The 21,349-nt window shown below is 38.2% G+C and overlaps 1 protein-coding gene across 3 annotated transcripts in view; it reads left to right on the plus strand.

Moving 5' to 3' along the window:
• Positions 1 to 21,349, plus strand: part of grid2 (glutamate receptor, ionotropic, delta 2) — a 560,888-nt gene that overhangs the window by 417,478 nt on the left and 122,061 nt on the right. The gene's annotated exons all lie outside the window — the stretch shown is intronic.

The following is a 21,349-nucleotide window of genomic DNA, read 5'->3' on the forward strand; positions in this document are numbered from 1 at the left end:
AAACAGGACACAAAAATGATGTCCTCAGACACGTATGCACAGTGCGTCTGTCTTCACAGATAACAGTGATCTGTGATTATGGATAATGTGGTGAGGCACCAACATAACACAGCATGCCATCACAGACAAAATTAATCTTTAAAGCACAGGATAATTACATTAAGGCACAATTCCCTAATCGCAGAGCATAATTACTTCTTAGGGAATTCAAGCACTTGTTATACAGTATTCCTGCCACAGTCTCCCTTAATTCTCTGAACATTTGTTCATTTGTCATAGGGATTCAATTAAATTCATACATGGCCAGTGTGTACGGCTGGAAATATAGTGAAATATACTGAAATATTCACTCAGAAACAGAAAAAGAAAGCTAGAGGAAAGTCCTGCTGGAACCTTTTTATGTATATAAATCCACGGAGAAGAAAAACTAGAAAAGAAATTAATATCCTGGTATATCAGCAGAAAAAGAACTATCACCAATACATCAGCCATTCAATTAGTTGTAGTCCCTGAATGCAAATGTGGGTACATTGCAGAAGTTTCACCAATGCATGCTGATTGCAATGAAAACCAAGAGCTGTTATTTTTCCTTTCTCCTCTGCATTGTGTGCTTACCAAAAAAAGCTAAGAAAGAATATACTTAATTGAAATATACTTAATATTATGAAAGCTATCTGGTTCTCTCACTCAAGTCATTTTTTTTCTTTTGTACTGTGTGCTTAAGTGATACATAGGTCTTGTTTTATTTGCAAAGTAAAATGTACAGCATGTAAAATAAAGTAACTTAAATCAGTCTAAATCAAAAGATTTATTTTTTTTTAAAGAAGAAAAGTTGACCTTACTGCATAATTTTCTAAATTTCTAAAATATGTAGACCAAGCCAATAACTGTTATGTGTTAGGTGCACATATACTACAAAAATTTATAATAATAAAAAAAATGATTGCAAAAAAAATACTGTAATAAAAATATATATTTGTCACCAACATCCAATTTTTTTATCATGGTTAAAAAACTGAGCCATCAGAAAGGAAAGCTGGAAGAAAAAGGCTCGCACTCTATAATTTTCAATCCAAGCTGGTATTCTTATGAAAGAAATAATAATGGCAAAGTAAAAAACAGCAGTGAAATAAAAGGAACAGAAACAGTTTCTTTCATTTGTATGAATTACTGATAAAGTTCCTCAGTTTCATAGACTCTGGGTCGTTTACACTTCAGAGCAAACAGAGAGAAGGAAGCTTTTGTATAAGCTTTGTCATATGTTTGCTGAAAAGAAAATTCTTGAAACTCAAATAAACCCACGTGTTCTGTTCACTGCTGAAATGTTGTAACATATTTATTTAACCACCCCTGAGGTCTGGTGACCCGTGTTACAGAAGTGTAAACAAATAAAGGGACCACATTCCTTATAGAAACTTTTGATCCGTTATTTATAAATTGCTTTGTGGTTATCTTGTATTTTAACATAGGTGGTGAAGTCACATGACATTTCCCATAAAAAATGAAAAAAAAAAAAGTCTAAGTCTGGAACCAAACGCAATTACCATTGGTTATATTCCTGCATAAATTATAGATCATCTCCCTTCTCACACTTCATCTTTAGAACATATATATTAATCATGCCATATGAAGTTTAATGTGTTTTTCTTGTACCTGACTACAGTTCTGCATTAAAGCTTTCTCTGTTTTTGACAAGTCCTCAAAAAGCCCAGCTAAATTGCAATCAATATTATTGTGTGCCTTTTTGACCTAACCGGACCATTAACAATACATGCTTATTCCCCTAATTATAGTAATACCACTGGTTTCATGTGAGCATACCACTTAACCTGACCTTTCTTTTCTGTTCTTCCTCACGGTTTCTCTTTGAGCTTTCCTAGGCCTGCTCACAGTTTCATTAATAACTTTTGGGTTTTTTTGTTATTGTTGTTTTTTACTTAATTAATGTATTCTTCTGAGCGCCTTTCTCTTTTATGACTTCCTCCTTCTTCATCTCCCTGTTAGATTCTTCTTCACCAATCCGCTTTGACTTTATCCCCATCATACTTCACACAGATGCATACAGCTATCGAGCGATAATAATAGTAGCAAATACCTGAGATCCGTCATAATTATTACCACTACACTGTGGTAGAATTGGATTTTTGCTCCATTACCTTCGGTTTCTATACACAGAGCCTATATATCTCTCTATATATACATATACAGGCATGTCAGGCTCCACTGATCTCTTACAGAGAGGCGACAAGACTGCCATGTGTAATTGCTTCGTTAGCTATCAGCTACATCTTAAATGACTTCAGAGAGAAAAACGGCATCGAGTACTTTAAAACAGCCACAATAAAAAAAAAGGCTTGTGGCTAACTGAGGAGATAAGAAGGAAGGAGGTTTAGATTTGAAGAAAAGAGAGATAAAATGAAACAAGCTGAACAGCACAAGAGACAGCTAGAAAGGAGATAGATGACCTAATCCTTTCAGATCCCATGCAAGCGATAGAAACAGCAGCTCAGGTCATAATAGAGTCACAATCATTACATTCTTACTCTCACATATGCCCATGGTCTCCTTCCACTCACACACGGGCTCATATTCTCCATCTTTTGGAGGAGAGATTGAAACGTTCTCCCTCTTTATGCAAATCAATGGCCTGCAAACTGCAGTGTTCCTAAATTGAGGTCACTTCAATTATCATCTCCAGTCTTATTTGACATATGTGGTAAATTATGTTAAGTGACTTCAGAGAGTCATGGGAACCTGGGAGCCTTTTCACAGTCCCGCCACCATGTGAAAAACATTCCCCACCATTATATGTTTTGAATGATTGAAAGACATTTTTCTTTTATGCGATCTCTTAATGCGTGCACAAGCTCAAATACCCTTAATAGCTGCAGTCACTTGGGAACACATGCAAGCCCATTCACACGTGCATTTGCATAAATCTTCTGACATGTTTGAAAATGTTCAGTTAACTCTTTTTCTTTTTGCATAACAATTTATGTCAGTCTGCATGACCATAAATGCGTGACACAGAGAGGGAGACGCAGAGCCAGAAACTGAGTTCCAGACAGGGTTAATTACTGTTAAAATTTGAGAAATCCAAGCCACAGTGACACACAAAGCTGTTTTTCACCAGCACTCCACAGACATATGAATTAACCTTTGGATCAGGATGCAACAAAAGCTTCTATGTAGTTTTTTAAAGGGACAACAATGGTGAATTTTTATTCTGAACACATGTCCCAGATATATTTTTACTTCAATACCACTACAGTAAGCAGAAAAATGTCAGACAAAATTGAGCACTGTCTTGTGTTTCCTTTCAATAACACACCTGTTATTGGCTCACAGACTAATATCCTGTGGTTTGTCTCTGTTTTGATGTTGGCAGTGCACTGTCCCAACAGGATCCTCCATATATCTGCTGAAATAGCTTTTTACTGAATTCAGAGCCTGAACTAATGTTACCTGACTTATCACCTTTTTTTCTAACCAGCATTAAGTGTTGTTTAACATGTCATGAAATGGTTCACCCGAAGAGAAAAAAATGCATATATATAAATAAAGGGACATCCCCGAGGAAGATTGAGGTAGTATTTTTTTTTTTTTAATAAATAGGCATTTGTAGCTCAGCTGAGACAAAACTGAAATCCCAAGACCTACAGGCCAGATAAAGATTCCTGATAACATCAAATACATTATAGCTGATAACACAGAAATAGGCATATTAAAATGTTTAATTAATTTGGATTATTCATGCACAGCATGTTGAGCAGCGCTTCAGATTATCTGTGATTATGGAACATATCTGAGAGGCAACAGCCCTCAAGGGCAAGTTACCAAGCTCTATGGATGAGGGCTAATACCACTGAAACTGACTGTCAATGGTATATGAAAAGGTCCAGGGTGAGACAAATAAGGTAATGGTAAAACACAGAGAGAGGTTAGAGTGATTGATCTGAAAAAAAGACATTTTGACTGGCTCGTGAAGTAAAGTAAAATTTTATAAATAAGCTGCAGAAAGCTGGTCTGGTTGGAAACATGCAGTGTTATGGTAATTGAAGAATGGAAGACAGTGATAGACAAAAATGTCTCCAAGGAGAAAAATCTCTATTTTCCTCATTTTTTTCCATCTTATTAAGTAGATTTGCATGACTCTTCATTCACCATGCCCCCCACCTCCAGGCCAGGTGGGAGATTGCAGAAAGGATGGAAAGAGGAAGCTGTAAAAGATGCATGAGTGAAAGAAAGATGGAAAAGGGCATGGAAACAGGAGAGATAGACATAGGAGCAGAGTGATGGAGAGAGAGGGAGAGACAGAGAGACAAGAGGATGTCATTGATTTATCCTGCTTGCAGGTTCCTACATCTCCACTTCTCTGGTTCTCTCAACTGTTAGCATTGTGCATATGCATCCATGCACTTGTGTATGGCTTCCTTTGCCTTGTGTAATGTTCTTGCATGTTGCTGAGGCTGTATTGTAGTGTGGGATGACAGAACCTGGATAAGTAACAGAAAACAAAGTTGCAATTTCACAAAAGATCTTTAGTATCTATGTTTCAGGCGCCACTAGTGAACAACCAAACTTTTTCAGCATTAATGAAGTTAGAATTTAGTACAACAACATTGAACAATCATTCAGATGAGATTCATAGATGTAGTGAAGGAGGACATGCACACAGTTGGTGTGACAGAAGGCATCTGTACAACCACAGTGAGTGTTTGGTCCATGTTGCCAGTAATAAGTCTTACCCATTCCTGGTTGGTGTTGGAATCTGACAAGGCTGCCCTGTGCACTTTTGCTGATTCCGTCCATAAGTTTTATGGACAGAATTTCTAGGCACAGCCAAGTGTTGTCACCTCTGTTTTTGTGATGGAAATGAGAATTAGCACCTCCAAGTCTGAGTGCATGGTTCTCAGCTGAAATATGGAGAAGTGTCTGCTCAAATTTAGGGACAAGTTCCTGCTCCAAGTGGAGGAGTTTAAGCATCTCGGGATCTTAATCACAAGTGAAGAGAGATGGGAGTGGGAGATTGACTGACAGTTTGGTGTCGTGTCTGGAGCAACTCTTGACCAATCGTTGTAACAAATTAGAAAGCTGAGCATGAAAGCGATGGTGTCAGTTTATTGGTTAATCCACATTCCTATCCTATCCTATGGCTACGCGCTCTGGATTGTGTCCAAATGAGATCGCAGAGACAAGCAAATGAGCTTCCCCAGATAGGGTGAGGAGTTTGATCAATCGGGAGGGACTCAGAGTACAGCCACTACTCCTCCACATCAAAAGGAACAGGTCGAGATGGTCAAGGTCTCTGAATAGGATAAATTCTGGGTGCCTCCTAGATGAGAGGTTCTGGGCATGTCGTACCAGGAAGAGGTTGTGGGTCAGACACAGGACATGCTGGAGAGATTACATCTCTTGGTTGACTTGGGATCGCTCAGTACCCTCTGGATGAGCTGCTACCCTTGTGACTCAGATCTTGATAAATGGTAGAAAATAAAGAGATGTAAAATTTTTGCAGATATTTTTAACATATGAAGATACATTAAAAACACAGGAATTAAGAGAATTTAAAAATATGTAATTCAAATGAACATTTATATTTCAAGGCTTAACATTTCATCCCTAATCGCCTGGCTCTTATGTAAAATTGGCCGTTATGTACAAAGATTTTATTACAGCAAAGTGTTTATGTACTCAGATCCCAGTAAGTGGTACAAAATAACATAACAAATAGACTTTAGTTATTTCTGATTAAAAAAGATGTATGACATATTGTGAGAGGGAAGTTAAAATAACCTGGTCAGTACATAATTTGCAATGAAAAGACATCAGAAGCCCAAAATAGTAGAAGTACAAGCACAGTAGAACAATAACAAATTGTGAATGAGTACATGCAGATGACGGGGAAAAAAACAAAACAAAACATGTTACTTTAACACGGAGTAAGCTTACTATTAATAGTGATAAGCTCAGTGATAGCATACACCATCTGATCTGCGAGGTGTCAGTCAAACATACTTGGTAAAATGTCAAAGTATCCATTCAAGTCCTCAGTCCTATCACATTATTCTGTCCATTTCCAGTGTGGTCAGGGCAAGAGCACACCAGATTATTTTTTTTCAACCTTTGTGGTAACAGCTTTTACCCTTGTGAACTCATGAATACTAGAGTATTTGCAGGCTTCCTCTGTGGGACTGATTGATGTCTTCCATTTGTTTTAGCTGGAAGGTCGTGTCAGTCAAGAGTTAACACACATGCACTGACCAGCAAGTTATAATCCGGGTGACCACAGCACAGTGGACACTGGATGCTAACTGAAGCTGACGAAGTGCCTCTGGTGTCCATGGATCAGTCTACGTTTGGCAGCGCATATGAATATTATCTGTGTGTGTGCTTGTGACTGAACAGCAGAAAACATAGAGAGAGGCAGAATGAAGAGCCAGGTGGAGAAAAAGAACAGAATCAGATAAGTGAGGCGAACAAATGTGAAAATACAGAGGAGAGGGAAACAGCATTTTTAACTATTACTTGCTGTCAAACAAACCCCATTGGGAACTTCATTGTGGTGCCAAACAAAAACATCCGTTGTGCAAACAGTATGGGTAACACCAAACACTAGCCCGACAGCCACTCTTCTTCTTTTCTGTTTGTTGAGACAAGCCAGGAGAAGTTTTATTCCCCAGGTACTCAACTGTCAATCCCGTCTCATGTCTCCTCCAAGGCAGATTCTGTGCTGTGACATAGGGAATCTGAGCATAAGCACACTGATTTTTAAGAAAATGCCGCAACTGTAATAGGTGGCTGCATATACTGAGGTTCCGCTGTGTATTATCATTTAAAGAATTTGGGAGCATGATGTACTGAAGCGGCTCCCTGAATTTTAAGGAAAGACAGAAAGACAGAAAGTGAGCACAAAAGAAGGGATAAAAGAACAGCAGTGTTATTGTGTGTGCATTATAAAAGTTTTACATTCTGCTCCATACCTATTTCTGGAATACTGCAGGCACTATTGTCTCTATAAACCCTTACCCCTGAAGGAAAAAAAAACATGCAAAGGAGTACTGAAAAAAAGACAGAATTAAATATCTCTGATGTCAGAACCCTTCACCCAACCCTATCCTCTTTATTTCCATTCTGCTGTAGTAAAATATGAAATTGTCTTGTCTCCGCATGAGCTTGAATTGCCCCTATTTAAAACATACGAGCCTACAAGACCAAACATAAGAGTCTTTGGTCTTGCAAAGGGGCAAGATATATATATATATATATATATATATATATATATATATATATATATATATATATATATATATATATATATATATATATAAAATAAACTATAAGCAGCTATACATCTTTAAATTTATTAGCTTACAGAAGAAAAAGTAAATAGAAGACTTTAGATTAGTTGTGTTATTCTACAGTGTACTGCAATACTCTATATATTCTTTATCCATTCTTTATGTCTTTTGCACATAGTGAGAGGGGAAGAAAAGGTTAGACTGATGTGCCTGGGTGGATGGAAGAATAACGGCTCAGCGAGGTGTGAGTAACATATAAAATTGTGAAAGGATAAGAGGATGGTTATATGAACGAAGGAGAAAAAGGAAACAAGAAGCAGCCCTGTTTTGCCCTCAAGCTAATGTTTTTTAAGCCAGAGAGATGTATGGATAGATGAGTATGGAGAGAGAGTGATGGATGGACAGCAGAGAAGTGGAGTAGGGAAATGAGGTGGGTTATCAGTCCTTGGGTTAATCTTTGCTATGTAGTGGATGGATGGATTGATGGATGGATAAATGGATTGACAGGATCAGGAGGAGACATAAGGGAGGAGGCCTAATTGCCTGTGACCTGGTTGTAAACATAGCACAAGTAAGGTGACAGCTGAGAATGACTGAGAGATTATTAGCAAAGAAGTGAAGGTGATTGATCAGTGGGATCTGACACCAGGTTTGTTTCCTTGTCTTAAGCATACAGTGGATTTCTGAATAGTGGCAACTGGTGCTAGAGGGGGTGGAGATCTCATGTAGAAAAATACGTTTTTACAATAATTTTTTTTAAATAAATAACAGACTTTTGTATGCCTACCTAAAAATAGTGACATTGGAAATAAACGTAATATAGTACACAAATTGGCTACACGGTCATTCAATCATTCAAATTAACTATGGCCTTGATTAGCAGCACACAATGGTGAAAACGAATAGCAAGGCACAGCCTGAAATTGAGTTGTATAAGGAGGACCTGCGGCAAACTGGACTAGTGTATTGATGTGGAATACCATTACCTAACATTACCTTATTTCACCATGAAATTGGCAAATTTCCCATAAACTTTCCACATTTTCTTCAAGCTAAATCTGTGCTGGCTCTGTGACAAATATTACTGCTGGCACCAGCAGAAGCAGAGGCTGCTGCAGTGATGGAACTGATGAAGGAGTTATATGAACTGATGGAACCTATCAGCACATCAGTCTTACACAGTTCTGGCTTCAACATCCTGTTCTTAACTACATTATCCCGCAAGAGATATTGCTTCTATTTAAAATGAGCACCCTCTATGATCAGTTTTAGTCACAATTTCACCACCAAAAAGTTTTATTTTTCTTCTGTAATTTTGCCCCTGTTTATTAGTTTATTGGTTAATATGTTTACACATAAATTTAAAGGCACTCAAACGCTGTATAGAGAGTTTTACAAGAGTAGCTACATGACTTCTTTCATTATAATGTTGCACCATTTATTCCCATTTTATTCATGATTTTCAGCACTCACTGGGCACTTTATTAGGTATTAGGTACTGGTCAACAGCTTGTCAACAAAAATATCCAGTCAGCCAATCACCTAGCAGTAACTCAATGCTTTCTTGTCTCTACAGCTCATCTATCTTGTTAAACCAAAGGTTTGTTTGAGCAGTATTTGATAAATCACCTTATCTAAAATTCAGCAAATTTATCGGAATATATATCTCACACTATGCCATACTTTGGTCTTAATAAATAACAAGGTCTTTTTCACTAGTTTTTAAAAGCAATGGCAGTTTCATCAATTTTTAGATAAAATTCATATTTTGGAGATTAACATTATGGATTTGTAGCCAGTAAATAGTATCAATATGGACCAATGTCTGTGAGGAATGGCTCGAGCAGGTTGTTGAATCTAGCCCACAAAGACAGTAGTAAAGTACTAAGACTAAGAATTAAGAAATGAGCTAACAAGTATATGCCCTGTGTGTGTGTGTGTGTGTGTGTATGTATGTATGTATATATATATATATATATATATATATATATATATATATATATATATATATATACATATATTAGGGGTGCAACGATACACAAAATTCACGGTTCGGTTCGATACTTTGGTGTCACGGTTCGATATTTTTTCGATACAAAAAAAATGTTCATGCCTTTTTAATTTGTCATTTATTAAAATTATAAATATATATTTTAACTCAAAAGTACAGTTTTTAAATTTAACCCTAACCCTTGTGCGTGTTTTTTATTTTGACAGCGAATGCGCACCTGCGGACCACTTATGTGCAGCCCTGGTTATTTAGCTCGTCATATTGCAGCCACAGAAATTCTTTTGTCCATGAAACCATAAAGCTTCTTTTTGCCTTACAGTCTGATTTGTCATAACTTCTCCGTTTTGCAGTAAGCTTTTCTTTGGCTGTCACTTCTTCACCCTGACCTGTCTTATTTGGCTCAGCAGAACTGAAATATAAATCCTGCTGCTTTTACACACGCACTCACATAAGCTCAGCGATTCTCTGCGCGATCAACCTCCCTCATGTTTAAGCTTGCTGCGGGAGATTTCACTTGTCATGTTTGCATAGTAAGCTAACGATTAATAAGACGATGTCAGAGGAATTGGTGCACAAATTATCATCACTCACAGATCAGTGCTGTCGCTCTCTATACACAGTTCGCACGATTGCAAAGTGAAAGCAAAAACCAAGCGCAAATTCAAACGCGATTTCAATATGTCACATATTGACAGTGGCTCACCGATGCCAATGACATAATTACCCAGCTACATTTCCGAAAGAATGCAAAAGCATTGACATATTTTTCCTTCCTACAATAGCCAGACTGGAAAAAACGCTAGCCCCGGGACGTTGGGCTAGCGATATTGCAAGCCCTGTATCTGATTGAGGAATCACTCATCTTTGGAAAAGAGAGTTTATTACAGAGAAATGGCTCTTTCCAAAATAAAAGCTATACTATCCGCTTCTTCTGGGCTATATTCTCAGCAGCATAAGGAGAATCATGTGCTAACAGCTGTCTAAATGACTCGGCTAAAGTTAGTAGCATGCTTGTTGTTTTTGTCTTTGCACTAGGATGATGTCGGCGTAAATGTGCAGTCATATTCGTTGTGTTCCCACTAGTGCTTTCAGGTTAATCTCATTGAAATGACCTTAACGCCACAACACGGCAAATCTCCGTTAACGAGCTACCGCCGATCGCCCCGTGCATGGGGCTAGACGGCCAACACGTTAACGAGCTAACTGCGCTAACACACTAGTTCCCACCCATGTAATTGAGCATTGCATGGCACATCCAACATACTGTTTTACTTTAGTCCATGACTCACCTTCAGGGTCATACGTCACATGAAAACCAAAATAATTCCAAACGCCAGATCTGAATGAGGGTGGGGGAGGTCCATGTTGCAAGGAGAGCTTAACTTCTGTCTTGCTAGCTTGCCCTGCGCTCTTCCTTCTGACTATGCTGTCTGTGTTGAGCGCTCAGTGGATCTGCGCTTGACAGTGCAGCCTAGGCGGAGTAGTCGAACGCAGATTCACTGAGCGCTCAACACAGACAGCATCATCAGAAGGAAAGTTGATAAAATAAATTACAAATGTTGTATTGTTCGATACATATGCGTACCGAACCGAAAGCACTGTATCGAACGGTTCAATATCGATACGAATATCGTTGCACCCCTAATATATATGTATATATCTTGTTAATATGTCTAATGACAATATAATACTCTATTTATATTCGTCTTAAGAAATTAAATTAATTTCTCTTCATCTTCATTCATCTTCATACTCTTCATCTTCATTTTTAGATACCCCTGACTTCAGTCTTTGGCATACACAGGCAGAAACTACCAGAGGACTGAAAAACACAATGGTATCATTGGTTGATAATCTCTGAGTAAATCACCACATGCCTACAGTAGATCTTCTCATAGGCTTGATAAGCAAAGACAAGAAGGATTTATGGTGTGCCTGTTCCAGTTTGTGTGTATGTGTCTGTGTTGTTGCACATTATAAAGGGATTATAGTGGGGGCTGGGGGTGGGCAGATTTGTATTGGTTTGATATGCCATCATTCTTTCGCTTCCTCTTCTTCTAACTCTTGTCAGGCTGTTCTCTCTCATTTCATTTCAATGCACCTCCTTTCATTTTATTCCATGCCACACATTCTTTTTTCCTTTAAGAACTTAGAGTACCTCAATTAGATAAGGTGTGACTGTCCACACCATTCCCTTGGTCAGACTATCTGTAATCTTCAGTGTGAATGTATGTAAAAACTACCTGTTACCGTACTGTGCCACAGTGTGTGTAATAAAAAAAACCCATCAGAAAGCAGTGCAGAAGTCAGCTTTCATCCAAAAGAAGAGCTTTTAGACATCCTTGTAAAAGCCTGCAGGACTATTCATGAATACTGAATACTAAAGAAATTGAAAAAAAGCCTAAGAGAGTTCCCTCAACTCTAAGGGCAGAAAATGAAACCAAAACCAATGAGACCACAACATACTGGTGATTGACATATTTCAAAGTAGTTAATACATTAGAGGATCAGCTAAACTACTCGAGCCCAGAATGTGCACTACAGTCAGTGTCAAAGCCACGAGCAACAATTCAGTGACTTCCTGTGTCTACACAGCTGTTTGCTGTTTATGTAAACATGTAACTGTAATTTCAAAGAAAAAAACATGCTAATAAAAATGGTCATAACTGATCAAATCTGTGAAAACAATGTTTACAAAGCCTATAAGTAAATACTATTTAGAATGAAACTTGACTAACAAAAGAGTTTCGATGAAAAGTTCAGACTCTTTTTTTCTTCTTCTCTGTGAAATGTATTTAGCTGTTCATCTGCCTATCCTTAACACATTGTAGTTTATATATGAGTAGATTGGTCTAGTTCTAAACTTCTTCAGTGTATCTTGCTGCTTGTATTTTTCTGTCTCTCCATGTTTCTCTCCACTCTCTATCTAAAACTTTCTTCCTCGCTCTATATGTTTAATTTGTGATTCATATGACTGTCCTTTCTTTAGCGACTCATTTTTTGTCTTACCTACAATGTCCTTTCTTGTCTCTCTCTTTTATTCTCCCTCTCTTTCTGTCTGCCAGCTGGGCCTGTAGGCTTTCAGCAGCATTACAGCTTGTAAACCTCGGATTACAGCACCCAGAATCTGCCTAGCACTGCATGCTTCTGTGGATCACAAATACACAAGTGTGACATTCACCCATTCATCATTTACATATAAACATATATGATATTTAAATAGCTTTGGATAAACATGCGCCTTAAAGTAAGACAATGCTGTGACAATTATACATTGCGGTATAGGCACACAATGACTACACAAGCTTAGTGTCTACACTGTTCTCCACTGCATTAAGTTCCACAACGTCCCTTCACTATCATAGTGAGCTCACTAGAGGATTACCTTTCTGCTCCTCAGTATGTTTACCTAATTTTTCTACTGATTATTGCTATTGTTTGCCTATTTCCCCATGGCCTCTATTCACATTGTGCAAGGACATGTATAGGCATAATGCCTTTCAGCATTCAGCTAAATCACCAGTTTTTAATATTGAACTTACAGTACCTGCAAAACAACAACTAAAATGTATTAAGTTTAGTCTTTAAGTTTTCTTATTTCTTAAAAAAGCAGCCTGCTTATAATAGCTTGTGTGATGAAATAGAGAAAATCATTGTATTTACCTACAAGGCCTACTTGTTTTAAAAGTTTTGTTTCATACTTTGGAACGTTTTTGGTTAATAGGTCCAGAGTGTAAGCAGAGCGGTTTAAGGGCTAGATTCTTCCACGAAATGCGGTTGAAAATTTTACTTTTGCATTAGTTTACTGAAAACAAGTGGATTCACCTTGGTTTATTTTACTATAGAGCATTGCTCTTAAAATACACACAGCTTCATTTAGTTTTGGCCTGCTTCCCTGTACACTAAGGCCCTCTCATATTAGCATGGACAATTTGCTTTTTCTATCCATCATTAATGAAATCAAGCGAGGAAAGGCAACAGCTCTTCTGGATCTTAATGATTTATGTTTTTTTTTTCTTTTCATAGCAGAGTTTTAACTGTCATTTGCTGAGCAGTGATGAACTATGTCTGCTGAGAGTTGCTTTCAGAAGCATTCCTGATTCCTGAAGTAATGATTTCCCATCAAGAATCCTATGTAGTTTAAAGGCTATTCTGCTTCCATAGACTGTGCAGCTATTTAATATTGGTTGTCAGCCTTGTCCTGTGTTATAAGATTATGTGGAATATAAATTCCCAATTTCTTGATTACTTATATCTTTCAGTTTGGTTATTCTTTAATTGTTGAAATCCCTTTATACCAGTGTAAAAAATAATCTTTTAAACATGTGGCTAATAATAAAGTAGAAAGCGTTTATTTTTATTTGCAAAAATCTTTCATTTCATTTTCAACATTTCTATAATGCTACACTTAGAATTAAATACAGGGTTGAAATGATTTGCATTTCCTATATCATTCTAACCTTTTTCTTTTTTTGTGATTTAATATTTTATTATTTCCTTTCCTGCTTGAGGCTCTGTACCTCTGCTCTGTGTTTTCTGTGCCTGTTGTCTTTTTCTGCTAGGTAAATATCAGTTTACAGGAGAGGTCAAGAGATGTGCTAATGCAACAAAATAACTGCTTTTGGACATACCAGACTCTGAGACAGGCCCTCAGTGAACAGTAAGAATCAGAGTGATGGGTGACAGGACTGAATGTGTTTTTGTGTGTGTGAGTGTATTGTATGAAAGTGAGAGTAAGTGAGTGTTGGACAGCTGAGAAGTGAAGGGTGCTAAGTGTACCAGAATGGCTGTAAAACTAACTTTAACTGTATCCACATGCGATAGACACATGCAGCTCTTATCCTAACTTTAACCATTACAACTGAATAAATGTCCATGTAGCCCTTAATGCTAAAACATGCCTTAACCCTCAAATAGTCATTGAAATCTACAAGGTCCCTCCAAAGCTTTTGGACCTTAATAGTATGGTGAGATCCATTATCAGGATCTCACCTTATAATGCAAACAAACACACACACACAGACAAACACACAGAGATCTGTTGAGGGACCAGCTAGGTGGTTAGACTGGCACAGGTTAGTCTAGCTGTCTGAGTGCTGCAGATATCATATTGACTGAATTACTAGGTAGAATTAGTTTTTTGTACCTATGAAAAAAGGACTATATCTACTCTAGCGCAGCTTGACATAAGATGTAAAAAATACATTTTTGTCAACATTCTTACCTTGCTGTGTTAAGAAGTAAACGAAGAAGATGAATAATTAAACAACTTAAATATTTACATAAACATTTACAATAGGGGTTACTGAAAACACTTACCTGCAGTTTGTCTGTAGAAAATGAAGCAAATAATAAGAAATTACATAAGACAATACATAAGAGTGTTATGATGAAGGGCCATGAAAGTGTAGAGCAAATAAAGCACGCAATAACGTATTACAGAATAAGCACTAGGATATGTTCCTGTACAAACTGTGAGATGTAAAAGGTTCTCAAAACAATAAAAATGTTACTCTCTTATATAACAGAAATTCAGCTACCAAAAGATTGTGCATGAGCTCTACACAGAACGAGCAAAAAAAAATGTAATATTATTCATTGCTTACGTAAGATACAGTCAGTGGAATCAGAAGAAAAGCTACACAAAAATGAAATAACATTGTGCATGTTGCCTTTCTGATGTTCTCAAAGTAAGATTTCAGATTTCATGTTATCATGATTGTATATGTACATGCATAATTTCTAACTGCAGATGTATGCACATGTATTATTTAAACCCCTGTGGTATTTAATGGCTTAAATGTTCCCGCTATACTGAAGACATCCTTTTTGGCTCTCGGAGGAGGCGGACACACTTTTTCTCCTCTCCCTTATCTTCCCTGCTTATGTCCTTGTCTAGTCTCGTGTTTTCTTGTATTACTTTCCCTGGAACACTCTCTCACAGTCTGTTTCTAAAACCTAAAGAAAATTATGGATTTGATCAACTGGTCTCTGAATGCTATTGACATCCTTTTGTCAACGAGAAGTCTGGGCTCAGGAGAGCCCGAGTGCCCTGGAGGGACTTTCCCTGCCGGATACACGATGGATGGGTGGCAGGAATGGAGGGTCGTGTGCCTGGCGGGACTGTCGATCGAGGACGCTGAAGATATCTACCTATTCGGAACCATGATAACAGGGTTCTTGCTGATCGGAGCTGGCTTGGCCCTGGCTTATCGGAGAATTAAGAAAGCGGAACCGGCTGTTCAAACCCCCCCAAGGCCGCCCGCTGGGATTGAAACGGTGGGACGAGGCGCAACTTCTCAAAACGGGCTCATTGAGAGCAGCATGGTTAAGATCTTGGAGACGCTTACAGCTGCCGTGAATACTCAGAATAACACCTCTGAGCGTATATTGGGTTACATCAAGGAGAGGCCTGCTCAGAATAACACCTTTGAGTGAAAGTTGGATTACAGCTCACTGCAGCCGTGAGTTCTCAGAATCGGCTCTCTGAGCAAAAGAATGACAACACCACGGAACCCAAGTTTGATACCATCATGGGGAAGCTCGCGGTTCCCCAACGGGAGACTGAGAGACCAGTGTCGGAGTGTTAAAGAACAGCTTTGAAATTCTCATGAGTTGTTGCAAAAGACAAATTACCATCATAATCCGGCTACCCCTTCGGCGCCAGCTGTGGGCTCAAGGCTGGAGCCGAACAAAAACTCCCTGATCTGTGCATTCCTGTACTATCCTTTTGTGTTACACATTTCGATGTTTTTTTCCTCGCTACCTAGCCTGACCTGTCTCCCCAATGTGATGTTTGTGTATTGTATGTACGGTCGGCAAGGTCTGTCATCTCGGTTGTGGGCAAAAGACCTGCAACTGACAAATAAAGGCTATCTCATCTCTCTCTCTCTCATCATCAACAACATTAAGAGTCCCCATGGCTTTACATCTTTAGCTGCACTTTGATAGCTTCTGTGTGCTTAGAGTGCAGTGAAAATTTCTGATTCCTTAGTCTTTTGCATATTTGTCCCATTTACGTATTTCATTATCATCAAACAAATTTTAATATTAGACAAAGACTACTCAAGTAAATACAAAATGCAGTTTTGTAAAAGATAATTTGATTTATTAAAGGGAAAAAAACATCCAAAGCTCCCTGGCCAAAAATCATTATCCACAAATGGTAAAAATTTGGAACAGTCATGAACCTTTCGAGGAGTTTCTGGCCAAATTACTCCAAGTGAACGTTGACAACTCGTCCTGGAAGTAACAAAAGAAGCCATAATAACATCTAGATAACTGCAGGGCCCACTTGCTTCAGTTAAGGTCAGATCATGATAGCAATAAGAAAGAGACTGGGCAACAATGGCGTCCATGGTAGAGTTCCAAAGTGAAAACCACTCCTGGCCAAAAGAACACAAAAGCTCATCAAATCATCATTTTAAAGCTGAATTTTCTGCTTACTAAGGTATTCTTTGTCTAACATTAAAACTTGTTATATATCTGAAATATGTATTTGTGAGAAATATGCAAAAACATAGAAAACCAGGAAGGACCGAATATTTTTCCACACAACTGTATATGTTGGCACTGGTGTGTGTGTGTGTGTGTGTGTGTGTGTGTGTGTGTGTGTGTGTATAGCAGGGCCTTGACAGTGAGCTGTTTCCCTTAAACATCAAGTCTTTCAGCTTGACACATCGTCAGTGCTTCCAGCCACGGTTTACAGTATGAGAGGCTGGGATGGCTGAAACTGGTGCAGAGAAACGCCTGCAAACCCCAAAGTGTCTATAAATAATTAATCTGTGCATGCTGTATAGCTGTGTTTCTTTAGCTACATGTAAGTGAAGTTGTGTTAAACACATATAACTACTTATTGTAAGCCTTAGCATTTTTTTTCTTTTCATCTGTGATGATTGCAAAGCAAAAAGCAAGTAAATAGAGTTATTTGCATGCCTACCTACCTGCACTTACCAGGCAGACACCGTGGAAATAGTGGAAGATAACTAGATTTGAGAATTTTTACTTCTGTTAAGACTTTTGGGGAACCTTGCGTGTAAACTCTATTAGATCAAACCTGTATTCCCAAGTGGAGTCTCACCCTTCTCCCACTCTTCCTTCTGTTGTATCTCCCATTATTCACCAAGAGTATTTTCAGGGTGAAGAACATTTTTTAAATCACTTTCCCCATTTTTTAACAGCATCTCCTCCTTTACTTATCTCTGCTCTACTTTCCATTTTTTTCTGTCTGCCTTTTTGTCTCTTTGTCTTTTTCTCACGTTTCAAGAGAACAGAAAAGACAAACGCCATAAACACATACAGAGGTAAATGCACAAATTATGTATCACCTTATCAATAATTAGCATTATTTTTTTCCTGTAGTGTTAATCATAGACTTTTATATAGCTTTGTTTTAGACAAACACATTTTTTCTCATTTGCCAGACATATCTCAAACACAAAGGTTAATTGATTTAAAAAGCATTTTCCAAGAACTCCAATTGCGCATCTTTTTAGGCAATAAGTGATGAAACGTTTTCTTCTTTATTCAATTAAAAAGAGACGGACACTGAATTAAATGATAGCGCAGTTTAATTATTAAGTTACATATTAATTTAAAGTTTGGTATTTAAAAGCACATTAAGTAAGGAAGTTTCAATTATATATACATACCAGAACCCAATCTAACCCGCACTGCACACACACAGACACGCGTCTTCCCAACAATTCAAGTAAGTCATAAAACAGCTTGTGGCTCATCTGGGAAATCAGAACAGGACTTGTTGTTGTCATCGTTATATTGATCAGAGACTGCTCAGTGTATTTGTGTGTGTGTTTGTGTGTGAATGCAAGTGTGGATTCGTAGGTGTGTGAACATGTGTATATGTTAGCATGTATATAAGAAAGAGAATAAAATCTATAGTCAAATGTTGTACTTCAAGTCATGAACATGAAGTACTCCCACTATGAATAACCCCAATTGCTACAAAATAAAATAAGCAATAAAACAAAGAATATATTTTTGCCCCCTGCCTTTTTCCTTTTTTGATTTTATGCAAATTTCACATGTCTGTATATAAAGAGGTTATGAACACTCATAAGTTAATTTTCTGTCTCTTCTCGAACACTTTTTTGATTTGTTTAGAACCCCCCCAAAAAAAGGGGGGGGGGGGGGGTTGCTTAGATACTAGAATGCTGAATTCACATGATAGTCCACTGTGGATTTGTATAGATAGATCAGAACTCCTCTGTATTTTCACAGTTGGATAAACCCAGATCTATTTCATTTGATCTTGCTTCTCTTTTTAATACCTCTTTAATTCAGCATGGGTGATTAAGAAATCAAAATTTTAAAAAGTAATTATTAAAATAAGCTGTATCTTTATAAGTTTTATAGCTTCGGTCAGGTGTAAACTTCAGTAATGTTATTATTTCTTTTTTTTTTTTTTTCTTTTTTTTGCCTGTCCCGTTTGGCATTTCATGTTTTTTCAAACCTAATGTGTACCTATGTACACTAGTTTGTTTGAAATGGTGGTTGTGGTGCCTTCAGCTAGTCAACATTCACTTCCATCTGGATGAATCACCTCACACTTACGTCAAATGGTTCATCTCGTACAGCCAGAGTACCTACCCTAAAGGAGGAACCAAAAAAAAACAACACACCCTTAAAATGCTATTCTAAAGGCTGCAATCATCCTCTGTTTCTGCAGTACAACCACATAAAATAGAGTACTATTTCTACAGTGGTTTTCAGAATTTTTAAAAAGGTCCAGAAGGGCCTAGTGAAATCATCTAGTACGGTGAAGTGATTGTCATTGCTCAAGTAACAAGTCTGAGATGAATTGAGGGTTGTGAAATTTTGTGTTATACTGCTGGAAGCAGCCGTAAGTATACGGGTATGTGGTCATAAAATTCAACAATCAAGATTCTTTACTGTCATTTTAAGGAAATATACAATGGAATGAAGTTGCACTCAAGGATTGTACTCAATGAATATAAAAATGGTAAATGGCCTGTATTTATATAGTGCTTTACTAGTCCCTAAGGACCCCAAAGCGCTTTACATATCCAGTCATCCACCCATTCACGTACACATTCACACATTGGTGATGGCAAGCTACATTGTAGCCACAGCCACCCTGGGGCGCACTGACAGAGGCGAGGCTGCCGGACACTGGCGCCACCGGGCCCTCTGACCACCACCAGTAGGCAACGGGTGAAGTGTCTTGGCCAAGGACACAACGACCGGAGACTGTCCAAGCCGGGGGTCGAACCGGCAACCTTCCGATTACAAGGCGAACTCCCAACTCTTGAGCCACGATCGCCTTATTAAAAATAAGAATGAAATATCAGTTAAGCCAGCGGTCCCCAACCCCTGGGCCTCGGACCGGAACCAGTCCGTGAGTCGTTTGGTACCGGGCCGCGAGAGTTTAGGCTCAAGTGTGAAATGTATGGTTTTCAGGGTTTTTATCGGTTTTCAGCGTTATTTTGTTATCGTTTTGATCGTTAACTCGGTTTTCCTGGGTCTTTTCACGTGTGTTATGAATAAATCTTCTTTTTTAGGGTACCGGTACTGGTTTTATTTTATTGTATTTATCCGCGACACATTAAAGGCCGGTCCGTGAAAAATATTGTTGGGCATAAACCGGTCCGTGGCGCAAAAAAGATTGGAGACCGCTGAGTTAAGCTATAAATATAAACAGTTCATTTCGCACACATAACAAACATCACAATTTCCCAGTATTTCCACTATGCAGCACATTCATTGCCACTGTATGCATTCATAAAGTCCACATTGTGATTTACTCCTGTTATTGTAATTGCTGTACGTTTTGTATATAGGGGTGTACTTCAGTCCATTGTTCAGGATGGTAATGGCTTTAGGGTATAACTGTTGATGAATTTTTTGGTGCATGTTTTAATGGACTGGTAACGTTTTCCTGTGGGTAATGATTCAAAGAGATGATGAGCCTTCCAGTATACTGTTGTTGTTGTTTTTCTTCCAACAGCAGGAGGTTGAGATGTCTTCCAAGGCAGGTAGCTGTTAGTTTGTGATGTTTTGTGGACATAATCAGCAACAATCTCCTCAGTTGGTACTAAGAGGCCACATGGTTTAAACAGAATATCCCCCAAAATGTTATACCACCACCAGTGGGATGATATGAAGCAGGATGTATCCATGCTTTCGTGTTTAGGGCGAATTCTGAACCTACTATCTGAATGTTGCAGCAAAAATTGAGGCTCATCAGTCCAGCTCATCTTCTGTTATCCAGTTTTGGTTAGTCTGTGTGAATTCTACTGAAGTAGGTGAAGGAAGGCACCCGGTGTGCTCTTCTGCTTCTAGAGCTAATCTGCTTTGAAGTTTGACCTTTTGAGCTTGCTTTTCTGCATACCTTGGTTGTAACAAGTGGTTATGTGACTTACCTTGGCCTTTTTATCAGTTTAAAGTAGTTTAGCCATTCTCCTTTAACCGCTGATGTCAACAGGGCATGTTCTCCTGCCATTCACTGCACTGGATATTTTCTTCGTTTTTTGGATCGCTCCAAACCACAGAGATGGTTGTGTGGGGAAACCCCAGTAGATCAGCATTTACTGAAACACTCAGAGCAACCTGTCTGGCACCAACAACTATGCCACAATCAAAGTCACTTAAATATCTTGCAATATAGATCACATTCTATATGAATTCTCTATTGAATTTTTGATTTGACTTTCTGTGACCATTTAGTTAAAGGCATACAATGTGTAATATGAATGTACAAATAAAGACTAAGCTTTGCTGTTATGTAAATAATATCGGTAAGCAATGGAATTTTGTTTTTCCTCAGGAGAGAAGAAGGGGGTCAAGAGGCAATTGCTGGGCATTGCTATAACCTCTCTTTTGTCTGTGAAGGTTCTCAGTCATCCAGGTCATCGTAGTCAAAGGAGCTTGCAAAGAAAAGCGTCTGGACTTCTTTAAGTTGCTTGAAGACGTTTCACTTCTCATCCGAGAAGCTTCTTCAGTTCTAAGGTCAAATGGTGGGGAGTCCCAGATTTAAACCTAGTGGGAGTATCCCCCC

Source organism: Copadichromis virginalis, linkage group LG12 (assembly GCF_057382275.1).
Source record: "Copadichromis virginalis isolate Kocher_CV1m ecotype Utaka linkage group LG12, C_Virginalis_male_GT1.1, whole genome shotgun sequence".
In the NCBI taxonomy this organism is placed as follows: Eukaryota; Metazoa; Chordata; class Actinopteri; order Cichliformes; family Cichlidae; genus Copadichromis; species Copadichromis virginalis.